A 26,256-nucleotide genomic window follows, 5' to 3' on the forward strand; every position below is an offset into this window, starting at 1 on the left:
AAATGTTTGAAGCTACTGACTGAATGAAAAGAGCTGGCATCTCACTCTCTTTGAATCTTCTTTATCATGCTAAGAGCAGCAGGAAAAAGCAAAAAATTTCAGAATTGCACCTTGCAATGCGGATAAATTACTGTTTGTGCATTCACAGTATTCATTGATTTTTGCCATTGAAAAACATCATGTTATTCATATACCAGAAATGTTTGAAGATACTGACTGAACGAAAAGAGCTGGCATCTCACTCTCTTTGAATCTTCTTTATCATGCTAAGAGGAGCAGGAAAAAGCAAAAAATTTCAGAATTGCACCTTGCAATGTGGAGAACTTACTGTTTGTGCATTTACAATATTCATTGATTTTTGCCATTGAAAAACGTCCAGAAATGTTTGAAGCTACTGACTGAATAAAAGGAGCTGGCATCTCACTCTCTTTGAATCTTCTTTATCATGCTAAGAGGAGCAGGAAAAAGCAGAAAATTTCAGAATTGCACCTTGCAATGCGGAGAAATTATTGTTTGTGCATTCACATTATTCATTGATTTTTGCCATTGAAAAACATCATGTTATTGATATACCAGAAATGTTTGAAGCTACTAACTGAATGAAAGGAGCTGGCATCTCACTCTCTTTGAATCTTCTTTATAATGCTAAGAGGAGCAGGAAAAAGCAAAAAATTTCAGAATTCCACCTTGCAATGCGGAGAAATTACTGTTTGTGCATTCACATTATTCATTGATTTTTGCCATTGAAAAACCTCGAGAAATGTTTGAAGCTACTGACTGAATGAAAGGAGCTGGCATCTCACTCTCTTTGAATCTTCTTTATAATGCTAAGAGGAGCAGGAAAAAGCAAAAAATTTCAGAATTGCACCTTGCAATGCGGAGAAATTACTGTTTGTGCATTTACAATATTCATTGATTTTTGCCATTGAAAAACGTCCAGAAATGTTTGAAGCTACTGACTGAATGAAAAGAGCTGGCATCTCACTCTCTTTGAATCTTCTTTATCATGCTAAGAGGAGCAGGAAAAAGCAAAAAATTTCAGAATTGCACCTTGCAATGCGGAGAAATTACTGTTTGTGCATTCACATTATTCATTGATTGTTGCCATTGAAAAACATCATGTTATTCATATACCAGAAATGTTTGAAGCTACTGACTGAATGAAAAGAGCTCGCATCTCACTCTCTTTGAATCTTCTTTATCATGCTAAGAGGAGCAGGAAAAAGCAAAAAATTTCAGAATTGCACCTTGCAATGCGGAGAAATTACTGTTTGTGCATTCACATTATTCATTGAATTTTGCCATTGAAAAACATCATGTTATTAATATACCAGAAATGTTTGAAGCTACTGACTGAATGAAAAGAGCTGGCATCTCACTCTCTTTGAATCTTCTTTATCATGCTAAGAGGAGCAGGAAAAAGCAAAAAATTTCAGAATTGCACTTGCAATGCGGAGAAATTACTGTTTGTGCATTTACAATATTCATTGATTTTTGCCATTGAAAAACGTCCAGAAATGTTTGAAGCTACTGACTGAATAAAAGGAGCTGGCATCTCACTCTCTTTGAATCTTCTTTATCATGCTAAGAGGAGCAGGAAAAAGCAGAAAATTTCAGAATTGCACCTTGCAATGCGGAGAAATTATTGTTTGTGCATTCACATTATTCATTGATTTTTGCCATTGAAAAACATCATGTTATTGATATACCAGAAATGTTTGAAGCTACTAACTGAATGAAAGGAGCTGGCATCTCACTCTCTTTGAATCTTCTTTATCATGCTAAGAGGAGCAGGAAAAAGCAAAAAATTTCAGAATTCCACCTTGCAATGCGGAGAAATTACTGTTTGTGCATTCACATTATTCATTGATTTTTGCCATTGAAAAACCTCGAGAAATGTTTGAAGCTACTGACTGAATGAAAGGAGCTGGCATCTCACTCTCTTTGAATCTTCTTTATAATGCTAAGAGGAGCAGGAAAAAGCAAAAAATTTCAGAATTGCACCTTGCAATGCGGAGAAATTACTGTTTGTGCATTTACAATATTCATTGATTTTTGCCATTGAAAAACGTCCAGAAATGTTTGAAGCTACAGACTGAATGAAAAGAGCTGGCATCTCACTCTCTTTGAATCTTCTTTATCATGCTAAGAGGAGCAGGAAAAAGCAAAAAATTTCAGAATTGCACCTTGCAATGCGGAGAAATTACTGTTTGTGCATTCACATTATTCATTGATTGTTGCCATTGAAAAACATCATGTTATTCATATACCAGAAATGTTTGAAGCTACTGACTGAATGAAAATAGCTGGCATCTCACTCTCTTTGAATCTTCTTTATCATGATAAGAGGAGCAGGAAAAAGCAAAAAATTTCAGAATTGCACCTTGCAATGCGGAGAAATTACTGTTTGTGCATTCACATTATTCATTGATTTTTGCCATTGAAAAACATCATGTTATTCATATACCAGAAATGTTTGAAGCTACTGACTGAATGAAAAGAGCTGGCATCTCACTCTCTTTAAATCTTCTTTATCATGCTAACAGGAGCAGGAAAAAGCAAAAAATTTCAGAATTGCACCTTGCAATGCGGAGAAATTACTGTTTGTGCATTTACAATATTCATTGATTTTTGCCATTGAAAAACGTCCAGAAATGTTTGAAGCTACTAACTGAATGAAAAGAGCTGGCATCTCACTCTCTTTGAATCTTCTTTATCATGCTAAAAGGAGCAGGAAAAAGCAAAAAATTTCAGAATTGCACCTTGCAATGCGGAGAAATTACTGTTTGTGCATTCACATTATTCATTGATTTTTGCCATTGAAAAACATCATGTTATTCATATACCAGAAATGTTTGAAGCTACTGACTGAATGAAAAGAGCTGGCATATCACGCTCTTTGAATATTCTTTATCATGCTAAGAGGAGCAGGAAAAAGCAAAAAATTTCAGAATTGCACATTGCAATGCGGAGAAATTACTGTTTGTGCATTTACAATATTCATTGATTTTTGCCATTGAAAAACGTCCAGAAATGTTTGAAGCTACTGACTGAATGAAAAGAGCTGGCATCTCACTCTCTTTGAATGTTCTTTATCATGCTAAGAGGAGCAGGAAAAAGTAAAAAAATTTCAGAATTGCACCTTGCAATGCGGAGAAATTACTGTATGTGCATTTACAATATTCATTGATTTTTGCCATTGAAAAACGTCCAGAAATGTTTGAAGCTACTGACTGAATGAAAAGAGCTGACATCTCACTCTCTTTGAATCTTCTTTATCATGCTAAGAGGAGAATGAAAAAGCAAAAAATTTCAGAATTGCACCTTGCAATGCGGAGAAATTGCTGTTTGTGCATTCACAATATTCATTGATTGTTGCCATTGAAAAACATCATGTTATTCATATACCAGAAATGTTTGAAGCTACTGACTGAATGAAAAGAGCTGGCATCTCACTCTCTTTGAATCTTCTTTATCATGCTAAGAGCAGCAGGAAAAAGCAAAAAATTTCAGAATTGCACCTTGCAATGCGGATAAATTACTGTCTGTGCATTCACATTATTCATTGATTTTTGCAATTGAAAAACATCATGTTATTCATATACCAGAAATGTTTGAAGCTACTGAGTGAACGAAAAGAGCTGGCATCTCACTCTCTTTGAATCTTCTTTACCATGCTAAGAGGAGCAGGAAAAAGCAAAAAATTTCAGAATTGCACCTTGCAATGTGGAGAAATTACTGTTTGTGCATTTACAATATTCATTGATTTTTGCCATTGAAAAACGTCCAGAAATGTTTGAAGCTACTGACTGAATGAAAGGAGCTGGCATCTCACTCTCTTTGAATCTTCTTTACCATGCTAAGAGGAGCAGGAAAAAGCAAAAATTTTCAGAATTGCACCTTGCAATGCGGAGAAATTATTGTTTGTGCATTCACATTATTCATTGATTTTTGCCATTGAAAAACGTCCAGAAATGTTTGAAGCTACTGACTGAATGAAAGGAGCTGGCATCTCACTCTCTTATAATCTTCTTTATCATGCTAAGAGGAGCAGGAAAAAGCAAAAAATTTCAGAATTGCGCCTTGCAATGCGGAGAAATCACTGTTTGTGCATTCACATTATTCATTGATTTTTGCCATTGAAAAACATCATGTTATTGATATACCAGAAATGTTTGAAGCTACTGACTGAATGAAAGAAGCTGGCATCTCACTCTCTTTGAATCTTCTTTATCATGCTAAGAGGAGCAGGAAAAAGCAAAAAATTTCAGAATTGCACCTTGCAATGCGGAGAAATTACTGTTTGTGCATTCACATTATTCATTGATTTTTGCCATTGAAAAACATCATGTTATTCATATACCAGAAATGTTTGAAGCTACTGACTGAATGAAAAGAGCTGGCATCTCAATCTCTTTGAATCTTCTTTATCATGCTAAGAGGAGCAGGAAAAAGCAAAAAATTTCAGAATTGCACCTTGCAATGCGGAGAAATTACTGTTTGTGCATTCACATTATTCATTGATTTTTGCCATTGAAAAACGTCCAGAAATGTTTGAAGCTACTGACTGAATGAAAGGAGCTGGCATCTCACTCTCTTTGAATCTTCTTTATCATGCTAAGAGGAGCAGGGAAAAGCAAAAAATTTCAGAATTGCACCTTGCAATGCGGAGAAATTACTGTTTGTGCATTTACAATATTCATTGATTTTTGCCATTGAAAAACATCCAGAAATGTTTGAAGCTACTGACTGAATGAAAAGAGCTGGCATCTCACTCTCTTTGAACCTTCTTTATCATGCTAAGAGGAGCAGGAAAAAGCAAAAAATTTCAGAATTGCACCTTGCAATGCGGAGAAATTACTGTTTGTGCATTCACATTATTCATTGATTGTTGCCATCGAAAAACATCATGTTATTCATATACCGGAAATGTTTGAAGCTACTGACTGAATGAAAAGAGCTGGCATCTCACTCTCTTTGAATCTTCTTTATCATGCTAAGAGGAGCAGGAAAAAGCCAAAACTTTCAGAATTGCACCTTGCAATGCGGATAAATTACTGTTTGTGCATTCACATTATTCATTGATTTTTGCCATTGAAAAACATCATGTTATTCATATACCAGAAATGTTTGAAGCTACTGACTGAATGAAAAGAGCTGGCATCTCACTCTCTTTGAATCTTCTTTATCATGCTAAGAGGAGCAGGAAAAAGCAAAAAATTTCAGAATTGCACCTTGCAATGTGGAGAAATTACTGTTTGTGCATTTACAATATTCATTGATTTTTGCCATTGAAAAACGTCCAGAAATGTTTGAAGCTACTGACTGAATGAAAGGAGCTGGCATCTCACTCTCTTTGAATCTTCTTTATCATGCTAAGTGGAGCAGGAAAAAGCAAAAAATTTCAGAATTGCACCTTGCAATGCGGAGAAATTACTGTTTGTGCATTCACATTATTCATTGATTTTTGCCATTGAAAAACATCCAGAAATGTTTGAAGCTACTGACTGAATGAAAGGAGCTGGCATCTCACTCTCTTTGAATCTTCTTTATCATGCTAAGAGGAGCAGGAAAAAGCAAAAAAATTCAGAATTGCACCTTGCAATGCGGAGAAATCACTGTTTGTGCATTCACATTATTCATTGATTTTTGCCATTGAAAAACATCATGTTATTGATATACCAGAAATGTTTGAAGCTACTGACTGAATGAAAGGAGCTGGCATCTCACTCTCTTTGAATCTTCTTTATCATGCTAAGAGGAGCAGGAAAAAGCAAAAAATTTCAGAATTGCACCTTGCAATGCGGAGAAATTACTGTTTGTGCATTCACATTATTCATTGATTTTTGCCATTGAAAAACATCATGTTATTCATATACCAGAAATGTTTGAAGCTACTGACTGAATGAAAAGAGCTGGCATCTCACGCTCTTTGAATCTTCTTTATCATGCTAAGAGGAGCAGGAAAAAGCAAAAAATTTCAGAATTGCACCTTGCAATGCGGAGAAATTACTGTTTGTGCATTTACAATATTCATTGATTTTTGCCATTGAAAAACGTCCAGAAATGTTTGAAGCTACTGACTGAATGAAAAGAGCTGGCATCTCACTCTCTTTGAATCTTCTTTATCATGCTAAGAGGAGCAGGAAAAAGCAAAAAAATTTCAGAATTGCACCTTGCAATGCGGAGAAATTACTGTATGTGCATTTACAATATTCATTGATTTTTGCCATTGAAAAACGTCCAGAAATGTTTGAAGCTACTGACTGAATGAAAAGAGCTGACATCTCACTCTCTTTGAAACTTCTTTATCATGCTAAGAGGAGCATGAAAAAGCAAAAAATTTCAGAATTGCACCATGCAATGCGGAGAAATTGCTGTTTGTGCATTCACAATATTCATTGATTGTTGCCATTGAAAAACATCATGTTATTCATATACCAGAAATGTTTGAAGCTACTGACTGAATGAAAAGAGCTGGCATCTCACTCTCTTTGAATCTTCTTTATCATGCCAAGAGCAGCAGGAAAAAGCAAAAAATTTCAGAATTGCACCTTGCAATGCGGATAAATTACTGTCTGTGCATTCACATTATTCATTGATTTTTGCCATTGAAAAACATCATGTTATTCATATACCAGAAATGTTTGAAGCTACTGAGTGAACGGAAAGAGCTGGCATCTCACTCTCTTTGAATCTTCTTTATCATGCTAAGAGGAGCAGGAAAAAGCAAAAAATTTCAGAATTGCACCTTGCAATGTGGAGAAATTACTGTTTGTGCATTTACAATATTCATTGATTTTTGCCATTGAAAAACGTCCAGAAATGTTTGAAGCTACTGACTGAATGAAAGGAGCTGGCATCTCACTCTCTTTGAATCTTCTTTACCATGCTAAGAGGAGCAGGAAAAAGCAAAAATTTTCAGAATTGCACCTTGCAATGCGGAGAAATTATTGTTTGTGCATTCACATTATTCATTGATTTTTGCCATTGAAAAACGTACAGAAATGTTTGAAGCTACTGACTGAATGAAAGGAGCTGGCATCTCACTCTCTTATAATCTTCTTTATCATGCTAAGAGGAGCAGGAAAAAGCAAAAAATTTCAGAATTGCGCCTTGCAATGCGGAGAGATCACTGTTTGTGCATTCACATTATTCATTGATTTTTGCCATTGAAAAACATCATGTTATTGATATACCAGAAATGTTTGAAGCTACTGACTGAATGAAAGAAGCTGGCATCTCACTCTCTTTGAATCTTCTTTATCATGCTAAGAGGAGCAGGAAAAAGCAAAAAATTTCAGAATTGCACCTTGCAATGCGGAGAAATTACTGTTTGTGCATTCACATTATTCATTGATTTTTGCCATTGAAAAACGTCCTGAAATGTTTGAAGCTACTGACTGAATGAAAGGAGCTGGCATCTCACTCTCTTTGAATCTTCTTTATCATGCTAAGAGGAGCAGGAAAAAGCAAAAAATTTCAGAATTGCACCTTGCAATGCGGAGAAATTACTGTTTGTGCATTTACAATATTCATTGATTTTTGCCATTGAAAAACATCCAGAAATGTTTGAAGCTACTGACTGAATGAAAAGAGCTGGCATCTCACTCTCTTTGAATCTTCTTTACCATGCTAAGAGGAGCAGGAAAAAGCAAAAAATTTCAGAATTGCACCTTGCAATGCGGAGAAATTACTGTTTGTGCATTCACATTATTCATTGATTGTTGCCATTGAAAAACATCATGTTATTCATATACCAGAAATGTTTGAAGCTACTGACTGAATGAAAAGAGCTGGCATCTCACTCTCTTTGAATCTTCTTTATCATGCTAAGAGGAGCAGGAAAAAGCCAAAAATTTCAGAATTGCACCTTGCAATGCGGAGAAATTACTGTTTGTGCATTCACATTATTCATTGATTTTTGCCATTGAAAAACATCATGTTATTCATATACCAGAAATGTTTGAAGCTACTGACTGAATGAAAAGAGCTGGCATCTCACTCTCTTTGAATCTTCTTTATCATGCTAAGAGGAGCAGGAAAAAGCAAAAAATTTCAGAATTGCACCTTGCAATGCGGAGAAATTACTGTTTGTGCATTTACAATATTCATTGATTTTTGCCATTGAAAAACGTCCAGAAATGTTTGAAGCTACTAACTGAATGAAAAGAGCTGGCATCTCACTCTCTTTGAATCTTCTTTATCATGCTAAGAGGAGCAGGAAAAAGCAAAAAAATTCAGAATTGCACCTTGCAATGCGGAGAAATTACTGTTTGTGCATTTAAAATATTCATTGATTTTTGCCAATGAAAAACGTCCAGAAATGTTTGAAGCTACTGACTGAATGAAAGGAGCTGGCATCTCACTCTCTTTGAATCTTCTTTATCATGCTAAGAGGAGCAGGAAAAAGCAAAAAATTTCAGAATTGCACCTTGCAATGTGGAGAAATTACTGTTTGTGCATTCACATTATTCATTGATTGTTGCCATTGAAGAACATCATGTTATTCATATACCAGAAATGTTTGAAGCTACTGACTGAATGAAAAGAGCTGGCATCTCACTCTCTTTGAATCTTCTTTATCATGCTAAGAGGAGCAGGAAAAAGCAAAAAATTTCAGAATTGCACCTTGCAATGCGGAGAAATTACTGTTTGTGCATTTACAATATTCATTGATTTTTGCCATTGAAAAACGTTCAGAAATGTTTGAAGCTACTGACTGAATGAAAAGAGCTGACATCTCACTCTCTTTGAATCTTCTTTATCATGCTAAGAGGAGCAGGATAAAGCAAAAAATTTCAGAATTGCACCTTGCAATGCGGAGAAATTGCTGTTTGTGCATTCACATTATTCATTGATTGTTGCCATTGAAAAACATCATGTTATTCATATACCAGAAATGTTTGAAGCTACTGACTGAATGAAAAGAGCTGGCATCTCACTCTCTTTGAATCTTCTTTATCATGCTAAGAGCAGCAGGAAAAAGCAAAAAATTTCAGAATTCCACCTTGCAATGCGGATAAATTACTCTTTGTGCATTCACAGTATTCATTGATTTTTGCCATTGAAAAACATCATGTTATTCATATACCAGAAATGTTTGAAGCTACTGACTGAACAAAAAGAGCTGGCATCTCACTCTCTTTGAATCTTCTTTATCATGCTAAGAGGAGCAGGAAAAAGCAAAAAATTTCAGAATTGCACCTTGCAATGTGGAGAACTTACTGTTTGTGCATTTACAATATTCATTGATTTTTGCCATTGAAAAACGTCCAGAAATGTTTGAAGCTACTGACTGAATAAAAGGAGCTGGCATCTCACTCTCTTTGAATCTTCTTTATCATGCTAAGAGGAGCAGGAAAAAGCAGAAAATTTCAGAATTGCACCTTGCAATGCGGAGAAATTATTGTTTGTGCATTCACATTATTCATTCATTTTTGCCATTGAAAAACATCATGTTATTGATATACCAGAAATGTTTGAAGCTACTAACTGAATGAAAGGAGCTGGCATCTCACTCTCTTTGAATCTTCTTTATAATGCTAAGAGGAGCAGGAAAAAGCAAAAAATTTCAGAATTGCACCTTGCAATGCGGAGAAATTACTGTTTGTGCATTCACATTATTCATTGATTTTTGCCATTGAAAAACCTCGAGAAATGTTTGAAGCTACTGACTGAATGAAAGGAGCTGGCATCTCACTCTCTTTGAATCTTCTTTATAATGCTAAGAGGAGCAGGAAAAAGCAAAAAATTTCAGAATTGCACTTTGCAATGCGGAGAAATTACTGTTTGTGCATTTACAATATTCATTGATTTTTGCCATTGAAAAACGTCCAGAAATGTTTGAAGCTACTGACTGAATGAAAAGAGCTGGCATCTCACTCTCTTTGAATCTTCTTTATCATGCTAAGAGGAGCAGGAAAAAGCAAAAAATTTCAGAATTGCACCTTGCAATGCGGAGAAATTACTGTTTGTGCATTCACATTATTCATTGATTGTTGCCATTGAAAAACATCATGTTATTCATATACCAGAAATGTTTGAAGCTACTGACTGAATGAAAAGAGCTGGCATCTCACTCTCTTTGAATCTTCTTTATCATGCTAAGAGGAGCAGGAAAAAGCAAAAAATTTCAGAATTGCAACTTGCAATGCGGAGAAATTACTGTTTGTGCATTCACATTATTCATTGAATTTTGCCATTGAAAAACATCATGTTATTCATATACCAGAAATGTTTGAAGCTACTGACTGAATGAAAAGAGCTGGCATCTCACTCTCTTTGAATCTTCTTTATCATGCGAAGAGGAGCAGGAAAAAGCAAAAAATTTCAGAATTGCACCTTGCAATGCGGAGAAATTACTGTTTGTGCATTCACATTATTCATTGATTGTTGCCATTGAAAAACATCATGTTATTCATATACCAGAAATGTTTGAAGCTACTGACTGAATGAAAAGAGCTGGCATCTCACTCTCTTTGAATCTTCTTTATCATGCTAAGAGGAGCAGGAAAAAGCAAAAAATTTCAGAATTGCACCTTGCAATGCGGAGAAATTACTGTTTGTGCATTCACATTATTCATTGAATTTTGCCATTGAAAAACATCATGTTATTCATATACCAGAAATGTTTGAAGCTACTGACTGAATGAAAGGAGCTGGCATCTCACTCTCTTTGAATCTTCTTTTTCATGCTAAGAGGAGCAGGAAAAAGCAAAAAATTTCAGAATTGCACCTTGCAATGGTTGAAATTACTGTTTGTGCATTCACATTATTCATTGATTTTTGCCATTGAAAAACATCATGTTATTCATATACCAGAAATGTTTGAAGCTACTGACTGAAGGAAAAGAGCTGGCATCTCACTCTCTTTGAATCTTCTTTATCATGCTAAGAGGAGCAGGAAAAAGCAAAAAATTTCAGAATTGCACCTTGCAATGCGGAGAAATTACTGTTTGTGCATTTACAATATTCATTGATTTTTGCCATTGAAAAACGTCCAGAAATGTTTGAAGCTACTAACTGAATGAAAAGACCTGGCATCTCACTCTCTTTGAATCTTCTTTATCATGCTAAAAGGAGCAGGAAAAAGCAAAAAAATTCAGAATTGCACCTTGCAATGCGGAGAAATTACTGTTTGTGCATTTACAATATTCATTGATTTTTGCCATTGAAAAACGTCCAGAAATGTTTGAAGCTACTGACTGAATGAAAGGAACTGGCATCTCACTCTTTTTGAATCTTCTTTATCATGCTAAGAGGAGCAGGAAAAAGCAAAAAATTTCAGAATTGCACCTTGCAATGTGGAGAAATTACTGTTTGTGCATTCACATTATTCATTGATTGTTGCCATTGAAGAACATCATGTTATTAATATACCAGAAATATTTGAAGCTACTGACTGAATGAAAAGAGCTGGCATCTCACTCTCTTTGAATCTTCTTTATCATGCTAAGAGGAGCAGGAAAAAGCAAAAAATTTCAGAATTGCACCTTGCAATGCGGAGAAATTACTGTTTGTGCATTCACATTATTCTTTGATTTTTGCCATTGAAAACAATCATGTTATTCATATACCAGAAATGTTTGAAGCTACTGACTGAATGAAAGGAGCTGGCATCTCACTCTCGTTGAATCTTCTTTTTCATGCTAAGAGGAGCAGGAAAAAGCAAAAAATTTCAGAATTGCACCTTGCAATGCGGAGAAATTACTGTTTGTGCATTTACAATATTCATTGATTTTTGCCATTGAAAAATGTTCAGAAATGTTTGAAGCTACTGACTGAATGAAAAGAGCTGACATCTCACTCTCTTTGAATCTTCTTTATCATGCTAAGAGGAGCAGGAAAAAGCAAAAAATTTCAGAATTGCACCTTGCAAGGCGGAGAAATTGCTGTTTGTGCATTCACATTATTCATTGATTGTTGCCATTGAAAAACATCATGTTATTCATATACCAGAAATGTTTGAAGCTACTGACTGAATGAAAAGAGCTGGCATCTCACTCTCTTTGAATCTTCTTTATCATGCTAAGAGCAGCAGGAAAAAGCAAAAAATTTCAGAATTGCACCTTGCAATGCGGATAAATTACTGTTTGTGCATTCACAGTATTCATTGATTTTTGCCATTGAAAAACATCATGTTATTCATATACCAGAAATGTTTGAAGCTACTGACTGAATGAAAAGAGCTGGCATCTCACTCTCTTTGAATCTTCTTTATCATGCTAAGAGGAGCAGGAAAAAGCAAAAAATTTCAGAATTGCACCTTGCAATGTGGAGAACTTACTGTTTGTGCATTTACAATATTCATTGATTTTTGCCATTGAAAAACGTCCAGAAATGTTTGATGCTACTGACTGAATAAAAGGAGCTGGCATCTCACTCTCTTTGAATCTTCTTTATCATGCTAAGAGGAGCAGGAAAAAGCAGAAAATTTCAGAATTGCACCTTGCAATGCGGAGAAATTATTGTTTGTGCATTCACATTATTCATTGATTTTTGCCATTGAAAAACATCATGTTATTGATATACCAGAAATGTTTGAAGCTACTAACTGAATGAAAGGAGCTGGCATCTCACTCTCTTTGAATCTTCTTTATAATGCTAAGAGGAGCAGGAAAAAGCAAAAAATTTCAGAATTCCACCTTGCAATGCGGAGAAATTACTGTTTGTGCATTCACATTATTCATTGATTTTTGCCATTGAAAAACCTCGAGAAATGTTTGAAGCTACTGACTGAATGAAAGGAGCTGGCATCTCACTCTCTTTGAATCTTCTTTATAATGCTAAGAGGAGCAGGAAAAAGCAAAAAATTTCAGAATTGCACCTTGCAATGCGGAGAAATTACTGTTTGTGCATTTACAATATTCATTGATTTTTGCCATTGAAAAACGTCCAGAAATGTTTGAAGCTACTGACTGAATGAAAAGAGCTGGCATCTCACTCTCTTTGAATCTTCTTTATCATGCTAAGAGGAGCAGGAAAAAGCAAAAAATTTCAGAATTGCACCTTGCAATGCGGAGAAATTACTATTTGTGCATTCACATTATTCATTGATTGTTGCCATTGAAAAACATCATGTTATTCATATACCAGAAATGTTTGAAGCTACTGACTGAATGAAAAGAGATGGCATCTCACTCTCTTTGAATCTTCTTTATCATGCTAAGAGGAGCAGGAAAAAGCAAAAAATTTCAGAATTGCACCTTGCAATGCGGAGAAATTACTGTTTGTGCATTCACATTATTCATTGAATTTTGCCATTGAAAAACATCATGTTATTCATATACCAGAAATGTTTGAAGCTACTGACTGAATGAAAAGAGCTGGCATCTCACTCTCTTTGAATCTTCTTTATCATGCTAAGAGGAGCAGGAAAAAGCAAAAAATTTCAGAATTGCACCTTGCAATGCGGAGAAATTACTGTTTGTACATTTACAATATTCATTGATTTTTGCCATTGAAAAACGTCCAGAAATGTTTGAAGCTACTAACTGAATGAAAAGAGCTGGCATCTCACTCTCTTTGAATCTTCTTTATCATGCTAAGAGGAGCAGGAAAAAGCAAAAAAATTCAGAATTGCACCTTGCAATGTGGAGAAATTACTGTTTGTGCATTTACAATATTCATTGATTTTTGCCATTGAAAAACGTCCAGAAATGTTTGAAGCTACTGACTGAATGAAAGGAGCTGGCATCTCACTCTTTTTGAATCTTCTTTATCATGCTAAGAGGAGCAGGAAAAAGCAAAAAATTTCAGAATTGCACCTTGCAATGTGGAGAAATTACTGTTTGTGCATTCACATTATTCATTGATTGTTGCCATTGAAGATCATCATGTTATTAATATACCAGAAATGTTTGAAGCTACTGACTGAATGAAAAGAGCTGGCATCTCACTCTCTTTGAATCTTCTTTATCATGCTAAGAGGAGCAGGAAAAAGCAAAAAATTTCAGAATTGCACCTTGCAATGCGGAGAAATTACTGTTTGTGCATTCACATTATTCTTTGATTTTTGCCCTTGAAAACAATCATGTTATTCATATACCAGAAATGTTTGAAGCTACTGACTGAATGAAAAGAGCTGGCATCTCACTCTCGTTGAATCTTCTTTATCATACTAAGAGGAGCAGGAAAAAGCAAAAAAATTCAGAATTGCACCTTGCAATGCAGAGAAATTACTGTTTGTGCATTCACATTATTCATTGATTTTTGCCATTGAAAAACATCATGTTATTCTTATACCCGAAATGTTTGAAGCTACTGACTGAATGAAAAGAGCTGGCATCTCACTCTCTTTGAGTCTTTTTTATCATGCTAAGAGGAGCAGGAAAAAGCAAAAAATTTCAGAATTGCACCTTGCTATGCGGAGAAATTACTGTTTGTGCATATACAATATTCATTGATTTTTGCCATTGAAAAACGTCCAGAAATGTTTGAAGCTACTCACTGAATGAAAAGAGCTGGCATCTCACTCTCTTTGAATCTTCTTTATCAGGCTAAGAGGAGCAGGAAAAAGCAAAAAATTTCAAAATTGCGCCTTGCAATGCGGAGAAATTACTGTTTGTGCATTCACATTATTCATTGATTTTTGCCATTGAAAAACATCATGTTATTCATATACCAGAAATGTTTGAAGCTACTGACTGAATGAAAGGAGCTGGCATCTCATTCTCTTTGAATCTTCTTTATCATGCTAAGAGGAGCAGGAAAAAGCAAAAAATTTCTGAATTGCACCTTGCAATGCGGAGAAATTACTGTTTGTGCATTCACATTATTCATTGATTTTTGCCATTGAAAAACATCATGTTATCCATATACCAGAAATGTTTGAAGCTACTGACTGAATGAAAAGAGCTGGCATCTCACTCTCTTTGAATCTTCTTTATTATGCTAAGAGGAGCAGGAAAAAGCAAAAAATTTCAGAATTGCACCTTGCAATGCGGAGAAATTACTGTTTGTGCATTCACATTATTCATTGATTTTTGCCATTGAAAAAAATCATGTTATTCATATACCAGAAATGTTTGAAGCTACTGACTGAATGAAAGGAGCTGGCATCTCACTCTCTTTGAATCTTTTTTATCATGCTAAAAGGAGCAGGAAAAAGCAAAAAATTTCAGAATTGCACCTTGCAATGCGGAGAAATTACTGTTTGTGCATTTACAATATTCATTGATTTTTGCCATTGAAAAACGTCCAGAAATGTTTGAAGCTACTGACTGAAAGAAAGGAGCTGGCATCTCACTCTCTTTGAATCTTCTTTTTCATGCTAAGAGGAGCAGGAAAAAGCAAAAAATTTCAGATTTGCACCTTGCAATGGTTGAAATTACTGTTTGTGCATTCACATTATTCATTGATTTTTGCCATTGAAAAACATCATGTTATTCATATACCAGAAATGTTTGAATCTACTGACTGAAGGAAAAGAGCTGGCATCTCACTCTCTTTGAATCTTCTTTATCATGCTAAGAGGAGCAGGAAAAAGCAAAAAAATTCAGAATTGCACCTTGCAATGTGGAGAAATTACTGTTTGTGCATTTACAATATTCATTGATTTTTGCCATTGAAAAACGTCCAGAAATGTTTGAAGCTACTGACTGAATGAAAGGAGCTGGCATCTCACTCTTTTTGAATCTTCTTTATCATGCTAAGAGGAGCAGGAAAAAGCAAAAAATTTCAGAATTGCACCTTGCAATGTGGAGAAATTACTGTTTGTGCATTCACATTATTCATTGATTGTTGCCATTGAAGATCATCATGTTATTAATATACCAGAAATGTTTGAAGCTACTGACTGAATGAAAAGAGCTGGCATCTCACTCTCTTTGAATCTTCTTTATCATGCTAAGAGGAGCAGGAAAAAGCAAAAAATTTCAGAATTGCACCTTGCAATGCGGAGAAATTACTGTTTGTGCATTCACATTATTCTTTGATTTTTGCCCTTGAAAACAATCATGTTATTCATATACCAGAAATGTTTGAAGCTACTGACTGAATGAAAAGAGCTGGCATCTCACTCTCGTTGAATCTTCTTTATCATACTAAGAGGAGCAGGAAAAAGCAAAAAAATTCAGAATTGCACCTTGCAATGCAGAGAAATTACTGTTTGTGCATTCACATTATTCATTGATTTTTGCCATTGAAAAACATCATGTTATTCTTATACCCGAAATGTTTGAAGCTACTGACTGAATGAAAAGAGCTGGCATCTCACTCTCTTTGAGTCTTTTTTATCATGCTAAGAGGAGCAGGAAAAAGCAAAAAATTTCAGAATTGCACCTTGCTATGCGGAGAAATTACTGTTTGTGCATATACAATATTCATTGATTTTTGCCATTGAAAAACGTCCAGAAATGTTTGAAGCTACTCACTGAATGAAAAGAGCTGGCATCTCACTCTCTTTGAATCTTCTTTATCAGGCTAAGAGGAGCAGGAAAAAGCAAAAAATTTCAAAATTGCACCTTGCAATGCGGAGAAATTACTGTTTGTGCATTCACATTATTCATTGATTTTTGCCATTGAAAAACATCATGTTATTCATATACCAGAAATGTTTGAAGCTACTGACTGAATGAAAGGAGCTGGCATCTCATTCTCTTTGAATCTTCTTTATCATGCTAAGAGGAGCAGGAAAAAGCAAAAAATTTCTGAATTGCACCTTGCAATGCGGAGAAATTACTGTTTGTGCATTCACATTATTCATTGATTTTTGCCATTGAAAAACATCATGTTATCCATATACCAGAAATGTTTGAAGCTACTGACTGAATGAAAAGAGCTGGCATCTCACTCTCTTTGAATCTTCTTTATTATGCTAAGAGGAGCAGGAAAAAGCAAAAAATTTCAGAATTGCACCTTGCAATGCGGAGAAATTACTGTTTGTGCATTCACATTATTCATTGATTTTTGCCATTGAAAAAAATCATGTTATTCATATACCAGAAATGTTTGAAGCTACTGACTGAATGAAAGGAGCTGGCATCTCACTCTCTTTGAATCTTTTTTATCATGCTAAAAGGAGCAGGAAAAAGCAAAAAATTTCAGAATTGCACCTTGCAATGCGGAGAAATTACTGTTTGTGCATTTACAATATTCATTGATTTTTGCCATTGAAAAACGTCCAGAAATGTTTGAAGCTACTGACTGAAAGAAAGGAGCTGGCATCTCACTCTCTTTGAATCTTCTTTTTCATGCTAAGAGGAGCAGGAAAAAGCAAAAAATTTCAGATTTGCACCTTGCAATGGTTGAAATTACTGTTTGTGCATTCACATTATTCATTCATTTTTGCCATTGAAAAACATCATGTTATTCATATACCAGAAATGTTTGAATCTACTGACTGAAGGAAAAGAGCTGGCATCTCACTCTCTTTGAATCTTCTTTATCATGCTAAGAGGAGCAGGAAAAAGCAAAAAATTTCAGAATTGCACCTTGCAATGCGGAGAAATTCCTGTTTGTGCATTCACATTATTCATTGATTTTTGCCATTGAAAAACATCATGTTATTCATATACCAGAAATGTTTGAAGCTACTGACTGAATGAAAAGAGCTGGCATCTCACTCTCTTTGAATCTTCTTTATCATGCTAAGAGGAGCAGGAAAAAGCAAAAAATTTCAGAATTGCACTTGCAATGCGGAGAAATTACTGTTTGTGCATTTACAATATTCATTGATTTTTGCCACTGAAAAACGTCCAGAAATGTTTGAAGCTACTGACTGAATAAAAGGAGCTGGCATCTCACTCTCTTTGAATCTTCTTTATCATGCTAAGAGGAGCAGGAAAAAGCAGAAAATTTCAGAATTGCACCTTGCAATGCGGAGAAATTATTGTTTGTGCATTCACATTATTCATTGATTTTTGCCATTGAAAAACATCATGTTATTGATATACCAGAAATGTTTGAAGCTACTAACTGAATGAAAGGAGCTGGCATCTCACTCTCTTTGAATCTTCTTTATCATGCTAAGAGGAGCAGGAAAAAGCAAAAAATTTCAGAATTCCACCTTGCAATGCGGAGAAATTACTGTTTGTGCATTCACATTATTCATTGATTTTTGCCATTGAAAAACCTCGAGAAATGTTTGAAGCTACTGACTGAATGAAAGGAGCTGGCATCTCACTCTCTTTGAATCTTCTTTATAATGCTAAGAGGAGCAGGAAAAAGCAAAAAATTTCAGAATTGCACCTTGCAATGCGGAGAAATTACTGTTTGTGCATTTACAATATTCATTGATTTTTGCCATTGAAAAACGTCCAGAAATGTTTGAAGCTACAGACTGAATGAAAAGAGCTGGCATCTCACTCTCTTTGAATCTTCTTTATCATGCTAAGAGGAGCAGGAAAAAGCAAAAAATTTCAGAATTGCACCTTGCAATGCGGAGAAATTACTGTTTGTGCATTCACATTATTCATTGATTGTTGCCATTGAAAAACATCATGTTATTCATATACCAGAAATGTTTGAAGCTACTGACTGAATGAAAATAGCTGGCATCTCACTCTCTTTGAATCTTCTTTATCATGATAAGAGGAGCAGGAAAAAGCAAAAAATTTCAGAATTGCAAATTGCAATGCGGAGAAATTACTGTTTGTGCATTCACATTATTCATTGATTTTTGCCATTGAAAAACATCATGTTATTCATATACCAGAAATGTTTGAAGCTACTGACTGAATGAAAAGAGCTGGCATCTCACTCTCTTTGAATCTTCTTTATCATGCTAACAGGAGCAGGAAAAAGCAAAAAATTTCAGAATTGCACCTTGCAATGCGGAGAAATTACTGTTTGTGCATTTACAATATTCATTGATTTTTGCCATTGAAAAACGTCCAGAAATGTTTGAAGCTACTAACTGAATGAAAAGAGCTGGCATCTCACTCTCTTTGAATCTTCTTTATCATGCTAAAAGGAGCAGGAAAAAGCAAAAAAATTCAGAATTACACCTTGCAATGCGGAGAAATTACTGTTTGTGCATTTACAATATTCATTGATTTTTGCCATTGAAAAACGTCCAGAAATGTTTGAAGCTACTGACTGAATGAAAGGAGATGGCATCTCACTCTTTTTGAATCTTCTTTATCATGCTAAGAGGAGCAGGAAAAAGCAAAAAATTTCAGAATTGCACCTTGCAATGTGGAGAAATTACTGTTTGTGCATTCACATTATTCATTGATTGTTGACATTGAAGAACATCAAGTTAATAATATACCAGAAATGTTTGAAGCTACTGACTGAATGAAAAGAGCTGGCATCTCACTCTCTTTGAGTCTTTTTTATCATGCTAAGAGGAGCAGGAAAAAGCAAAAAATTTCAGAATTGCACCTTGCTATGCGGAGAAATTACTGTTTGTGCATATACAATATTCATTGATTTTTGCCATTGAAAAACGTCCAGAAATGTTTGAACCTACAGACTGAATGAAAAGAGCTGGCATCTCGAACTCTTTGAATCTTCTTTATCATGCTAAGAGGAGCAGGAAAAAGCAAAAAATTTCAGAATTGCACCTTGCAATGCGGAGAAATTACTGTTTGTGCATTCACATTATTCATTGATTTTTGCCATTGAAAAACATCATGTTATTCATATACCAGAAATGTTTGAAGCTACTGACTGAATGAAAAGAGCTGGCATCTCAATCGCTTTGAATCTTCTTTATCATCCTAAGAGGAGCAGGAAAAAGCAAAAAATTTCAGAATTGCACCTTGCAAAGCGGAGAAATTACTGTTTGTGCATTTACAATATTCATTGATTTTTGCCATTGAAAAACGTCCAGAAATGTTTGAAGCTACTGACTGAATGAAAGGAGCTGGCATCTCACTCTCTTTGAATCTTCTTTATCATGCTAAGAGGAGCAGGAAAAAGCAAAAAATTTCAGAATTGCACCTTGCAATGCGGAGAAATTACTGTTTGTGCATTCACATTATTCATTGATTTTTGCCATTGAAAAACATCATGTTATTCATATACCAGAAATGTTTGAAGCTACTGACTGAATGAAAAGAGCTGGCATCTCACTGTCTTTGAATCCTCTTTATTATGCTAAGAGGAGTAGGAAAAAGCAAAAAATTTCAGAATTGCACCTTGCAATGCGGAGAAATTACTGTTTGTGCATTCACATTATTCATTGATTTTTGCCATTGAAAAACATCATGTTATTCATATACCAGAAATGTTTGAAGCTACTGACTGAATGAAAGGAGCTGGCATCTCACTCTCTTTGAATCTTTTTTATCATGCTAAAAGGAGCAGGAAAAAGCAAAAAATTTCAGAATTGCACCTTGTAATGCGGAGAAATTACTGTTTGTGCATTTACAATATTCACTGATTTTTGCCATTGAAAAACGTCCAGAAATGTTTGAAGCTACTGACTGAATGAAAGGAGCTGGCATCTCACTCTCTTTGAATATTCTTTATCATGCTAAGAGGAGCAGGAAAAAGCAAAAAATTTCAGAATTGCACCTTGCAATGCGGAGAAATTACTGTTTGTGCATTCAAATTATTCATTGATTTTTGCCATTTAAAACAATCATGTTATTCATATACTAGAAATGTTTGAAGCTACTGACTGAATGAAAGGAGCTGGAATCTCACTCTCTTTGAATCTTCTTTATCATGCTAAGAGGAGCAGGAAAAAGCAAAAAATTTCAGAATTGCACCTTGCAATGCGGAGAAATTACTGTTTGTGCATTCACATTATTCATTGATTTTTGCCATTGAAAAACATCATGTTATTCATATACCAGAAATGTTTGAAGCTACTTACTGAATGAAAAGAGCTGGCATCTCAATCTCTTTGAATCTTCTTTATCATGCTAAGAGGAGCAGGAAAAAGCAAAAAATTTCAGAATTGCACCTTGCAATGCGGAGAAATTACTGTTTGTGCATTTACAATATTCATTGATTTTTGCCATTGAAAAACGTCCAGAAATGTTTGAAGCTACTGACTGAATGAAAGGAGCTGGCATCTCACTCTCTTTGAATCTTCTTTATCATGCTAAGAGGAGCAGGAAAAAGCAAAAAATTTCAGAATTGCACCTTGCAATGCGGAGAAATTACTGTTTGTGCATTCACATTATTCATTGATTTTTGCCATTGAAAAACATCATGTTATTCATATACCAGAAATGTTTGAAGCTACTGACTGAAGGAAAAGAGCTGGCATCTCACTCTCTTTGAATCTTCTTTATCATGCTAAGAGGAGCAGGAAAAAGCAAAAAATTTCAGAATTGCACCTTGCAATGCGGAGAAATTCCTGTTTGTGCATTCACATTATTCATTGATTTTTGCCATTGAAAAACATCATGTTATTCATATACCAGAAATGTTTGAAGCTACTGACTGAATGAAAAGAGCTGGCATCTCACTCTCTTTGAATCTTCTTTATCATGCTAAGAGGAGCAGGAAAAAGCAAAAAATTTCAGAATTGCACTTGCAATGCGGAGAAATTACTTTTTGTGCATTTACAATATTCATTGATTTTTGCCAATGAAAAACGTCCAGAAATGTTTGAAGCTACTGACTGAATGAAAGGAGCTGGCATTTCACTCTCTTTGAATCTTCTTTATCATGCTAAGAGGAGCAGGAAAAAGCAAAAAATTTCAGAAGTGCACCTTGCAATGCGGAGAAATTACTGTTTGTGCATTCACATTATTCATTGATTTTTGCCATTGAAAAACATCATGTTATTCATATACCAGAAATGTTTGAAGCTACTGACTGAATGAAAGGAGCTGGCATCATACTCTCTTTGAATCTTCTTTATCATGCTAAGAGGAGCAGGTAAAAGCAAAAAATTTCAGAATTGCACCTTGCATTGCGGAGAAATTACTGTTTGTGCATTTACAATATTCATTGATTTTTGCCATTGAAAAACGTCCAGAAATGTTTGAAGCTACTGACTGAATGAAAGGAGCTGGCATTTCACTCTCTTTGAATCTTCTTTATCATGCTAAGAGGAGCAGGAAAAAGCAAAAAATTTCAGAAGTGCACCTTGCAATGCGGAGAAATTACTGTTTGTGCATTCACATTATTCATTGATTTTTGCCATTGAAAAACATCATGTTATTCATATACCAGAAATGTTTGAAGCTACTGACTGAATGAAAGGAGCTGGCATCTCACTCTCTTTGAATCTTCTTTATCATGCTAAGAGGAGCAGGAAAAAGCAAAAAATTTCAGAATTGCACCTTGCATTGCGGAGAAATTACTGTTTGTGCATTTACAATATTCATTGATTTTTGCCATTGAAAAACGTCCAGAAATGTTTGAAGCTACTGACTGAATGAAAGGAGCTGGCATCTCACTCTCTTTGAATATTCTTTATCATGCTAAGAGGAGCAGGAAAAAGCAAAAAATTTCAGAATTGCACCTTGCAATGCGGAGAAATTACTGTTTGTGCATTCACATTATTCATTGATTGTTGCCATTGAAGAACATCATGTTATTCATATACCAGAAATGTTTGAAGCTACTGACTGAATGAAAAGAGCTGGCATCTCACTCTCTTTGAATCTTCTTTATCATGCTAATAGGAGCAGGAAAAAGCAAAAAATTTCAGAATTGCACCTTGCAATGCGGAGAAATTACTGTTTGTGCATTCACATTATTCATTGATTTTTGCCATTGAAAACAATCATGTTATTTATATACCAGAAATGTTTGAAGCTACTGACTGAATGAAAGGAGCTGGCATCTCACTCTCTTTGAAACTTCTTTATCATGCTAAGAGGAGCAGGAAAAAGCAAAAAATTTCAGAATTGCACCTTGCAATGCGGAGAAATTACTGTTTGTGCATTCACATTATTCATTGATTTTTGCCATTGAAAAACATCATGTTATTCATATACCAGAAATGTTTGAAGCTACTGACTGAATGAAAAGAGCTGGCATCTCAATCTCTTTGAATCTTCTTTATCATCCTAAGAGGAGCAGGAAAAAGCAAAAAATTTCAGAATTGCACCTTGCAAAGAGGAGAAATTACTGTTTGTGCATTTACAATATTCATTGATTTTTGCCATTGAAAAACGTCCAGAAATGTTTGAAGCTACTGACTGAATGAAAGGAGCTGGCATCTCACTCTCTTTGAATCTTCTTTATCATGCTAAGAGGAGCAGGAAAAAGCAAAAAATTTCAGAATTGCACCTTGCAATGCGGAGAAATTACTGTTTGTGCATTCACATTATTCATTGATTTTTGCCATTGAAAAACATCATGTTATTCATATACCAGAAATGTTTGAAGCTACTGACTGAATGAAAGGAGCTGGCATCTCACTCTCTTTGAATCTTTTTTATCATGCTAAAAGGAGCAGGAAAAAGCAAAAAATTTCAGAATTGCATCTTGTAATGCGGAGAAATTACTGTTTGTGCATTTACAATATTCACTGATTTTTGCCATTGAAAAACGTCCAGAAATGTTTGAAGCTACTGAATGAATGAAAGGAGCTGGCATCTCACTCTCTTTGAATATTCTTTATCATGCTAAGAGGAGCAGGAAAAAGCAAAAAATTTCAGAATTGCACCTTGCAATGCGGAGAAATTACTGTTTGTGCATTCAAATTATTCATTGATTTTTGCCATTTAAAACAATCATGTTATTCATATACTAGAAATGTTTGAAGCTACTGACTGAATGAAAGCAGCTGGCATCTCACTCTCTTTGAATCTTCTTTATCATGCTAAGAGGAGCAGGAAAAAGCAAAAAATTTCAGAATTGCACCTTGCAATGCGGAGAAATTACTGTTTGTGCATTCACATTATTCATTGATTTTTGCCATTGAAAAACATCATGTTATTCATATACCAGAAATGTTTGAAGCTACTGACTGAATGAAAAGAGCTGGCATCTCAATCTCTTTGAATCTTCTTTATCATGCTAAGAGGAGCAGGAAAAACAAAAAATTTCAGAATTGCACCTTGCAATGCGGAGAAATTACTGTTTGTGCATTTACAATATTCATTGATTTTTGCCATTGAAAAACGTCCAGAAATGTTTGAAGTTACTGACTGAATGAAAGGAGCTGGCATCTCACTCTCTTTGAATCTTCTTTATCATGCTAAGAGGAGCAGGAAAAAGCAAAAAATTTCAGAATTGCACCTTGCAATGCGGAGAAATTACTGTTTGTGCATTCACATTATTCATTGATTTTTGCCATTGAAAAACATCATGTTATTCATATACCAGAAATGTTTGAAGCTACTGACTGAAGGAAAAGAGCTGGCATCTCACTCTCTTTGAATCTTCTTTATCATGCTAAGAGGAGCAGGAAAAAGCAAAAAATTTCAGAATTGCACCTTGCAATGCGGAGAAATTCCTGTTTGTGCATTCACATTATTCATTGATTTTTGCCATTGAAAAACATCATGTTATTCATATACCAGAAATGTTTGAAGCTACTGACTGAATGAAAAGAGCTGGCATCTCACTCTCTTTGAATCTTCTTTATCATGCTAAGAGGAGCAGGAAAAAGCAAAAAATTTCAGAATTGCACTTGCAATGCGGAGAAATTACTGTTTGTGCATTTACAATATTCATTGATTTTTGCCAATGAAAAACGTCCAGAAATGTTTGAAGCTACTGACTGAATGAAAGGAGCTGGCATTTCACTCTCTTTGAATCTTCTTTATCATGCTAAGAGGAGCAGGAAAAAGCAAAAAATTTCAGAAGTGCACCTTGCAATGCGGAGAAATTACTGTTTGTGCATTCACATTATTCATTGATTTTTGCCATTGAAAAACATCATGTTATTCATATACCAGAAATGTTTGAAGCTACTGACTGAATGAAAGGAGCTGGCATCTCACTCTCTTTGAATCTTCTTTATCATGCTAAGAGGAGCAGGTAAAAGCAAAAAATTTCAGAATTGCACCTTGCATTGCGGAGAAATTACTGTTTGTGCATTTACAATATTCATTGATTTTTGCCATTGAAAAACGTCCAGAAATGTTTGAAGCTACTGACTGAATGAAAGGAGCCGGCATTTCACTCTCTTTGAATCTTCTTTATCATGCTAAGAGGAGCAGGAAAAAGCAAAAAATTTCAGAAGTGCACCTTGCAATGCGGAGAAATTACTGTTTGTGCATTCACATTATTCATTGATTTTTGCCATTGAAAAACATCATGTTATTCATATACCAGAAATGTTTGAAGCTACTGACTGAATGAAAGGAGCTGGCATCTCACTCTCTTTGAATCTTCTTTATCATGCTAAGAGGAGCAGGAAAAAGCAAAAAATTTCAGAATTGCACCTTGCAATGCGGTGAAATTACTGTTTGTGCATTCACATTATTCATTGATTGTTGCCATTGAAGAACATCATGTTATTCATATACAAGAAATGTTTGAAGCTACTGACTGAATGAAAAGAGCTGGCATCTCACTCTCTTTGAATCTTCTTTATCATGCTAATAGGAGCAGGAAAAAGCAAAAAATTTCAGAATTGCACCTTGCAATGCGGAGAAATTACTGTTTGTGCATTCACATTATTCATTGATTTTTGCCATTGAAAACAATCATGTTATTCATATACCAGAAATGTTTGAAGCTACTGACTGAATGAAAGGAGCTGACATCTCACTCTCTTTGAATCTTCTTTATCATGCTAAGAGGAGCAGGAAAAAGCAAAAAATTTCAGAATTGCACCTTGCAATGCAGAGAAATTACTGTTTGTGCATTCACATTATTCATTGATTTTTGCCTTTGAAAAACATCATGTTATTCATATACCCGAAATGTTTGAAGCTACTGACTGAATGAAAAGAGCTGGCATCTCATTCTCTTTGAATCTTCTTTATCATGCTAAGAGGAGCAGGAAAAAGCAAAAAATTTCAGAATTGCACTTGCAATGCGGAGAAATTACTGTTTGTGCATTTACAATATTCATTGATTTTTGCCAATGAAAAACGTCCAGAAATGTTTGAAGCTACTGACTGAATGAAAGGAGCTGGCATTTCACTCTCTTTGAATCTTCTTTATCATGCTAAGAGGAGCAGGAAAAAGCAAAAAATTTCAGAAGTGCACCATGCAATGCGGAGAAATTACTGTTTGTGCATTCACATTATTCATTGATTTTTGCCATTGAAAAACATCATGTTATTCATATACCAGAAATGTTTGAAGCTACTGACTGAATGAAAGGAGCTGGCATCTCACTCTCTTTGAATCTTCTTTATCATGCTAAGAGGAGCAGGAAAAAGCAAAAAATTTCAGAATTGCACCTTGCATTGCGGAGAAATTACTGTTTGTGCATTT

The sequence above is a fragment of the Phyllobates terribilis genome, unplaced genomic scaffold (assembly GCF_046119375.1).
Source record: "Phyllobates terribilis strain yellow unplaced genomic scaffold, ASM4611937v1 Scaffold_57__1_contigs__length_8443340, whole genome shotgun sequence".
NCBI classification, from domain to species: domain Eukaryota; kingdom Metazoa; phylum Chordata; class Amphibia; order Anura; family Dendrobatidae; genus Phyllobates; species Phyllobates terribilis.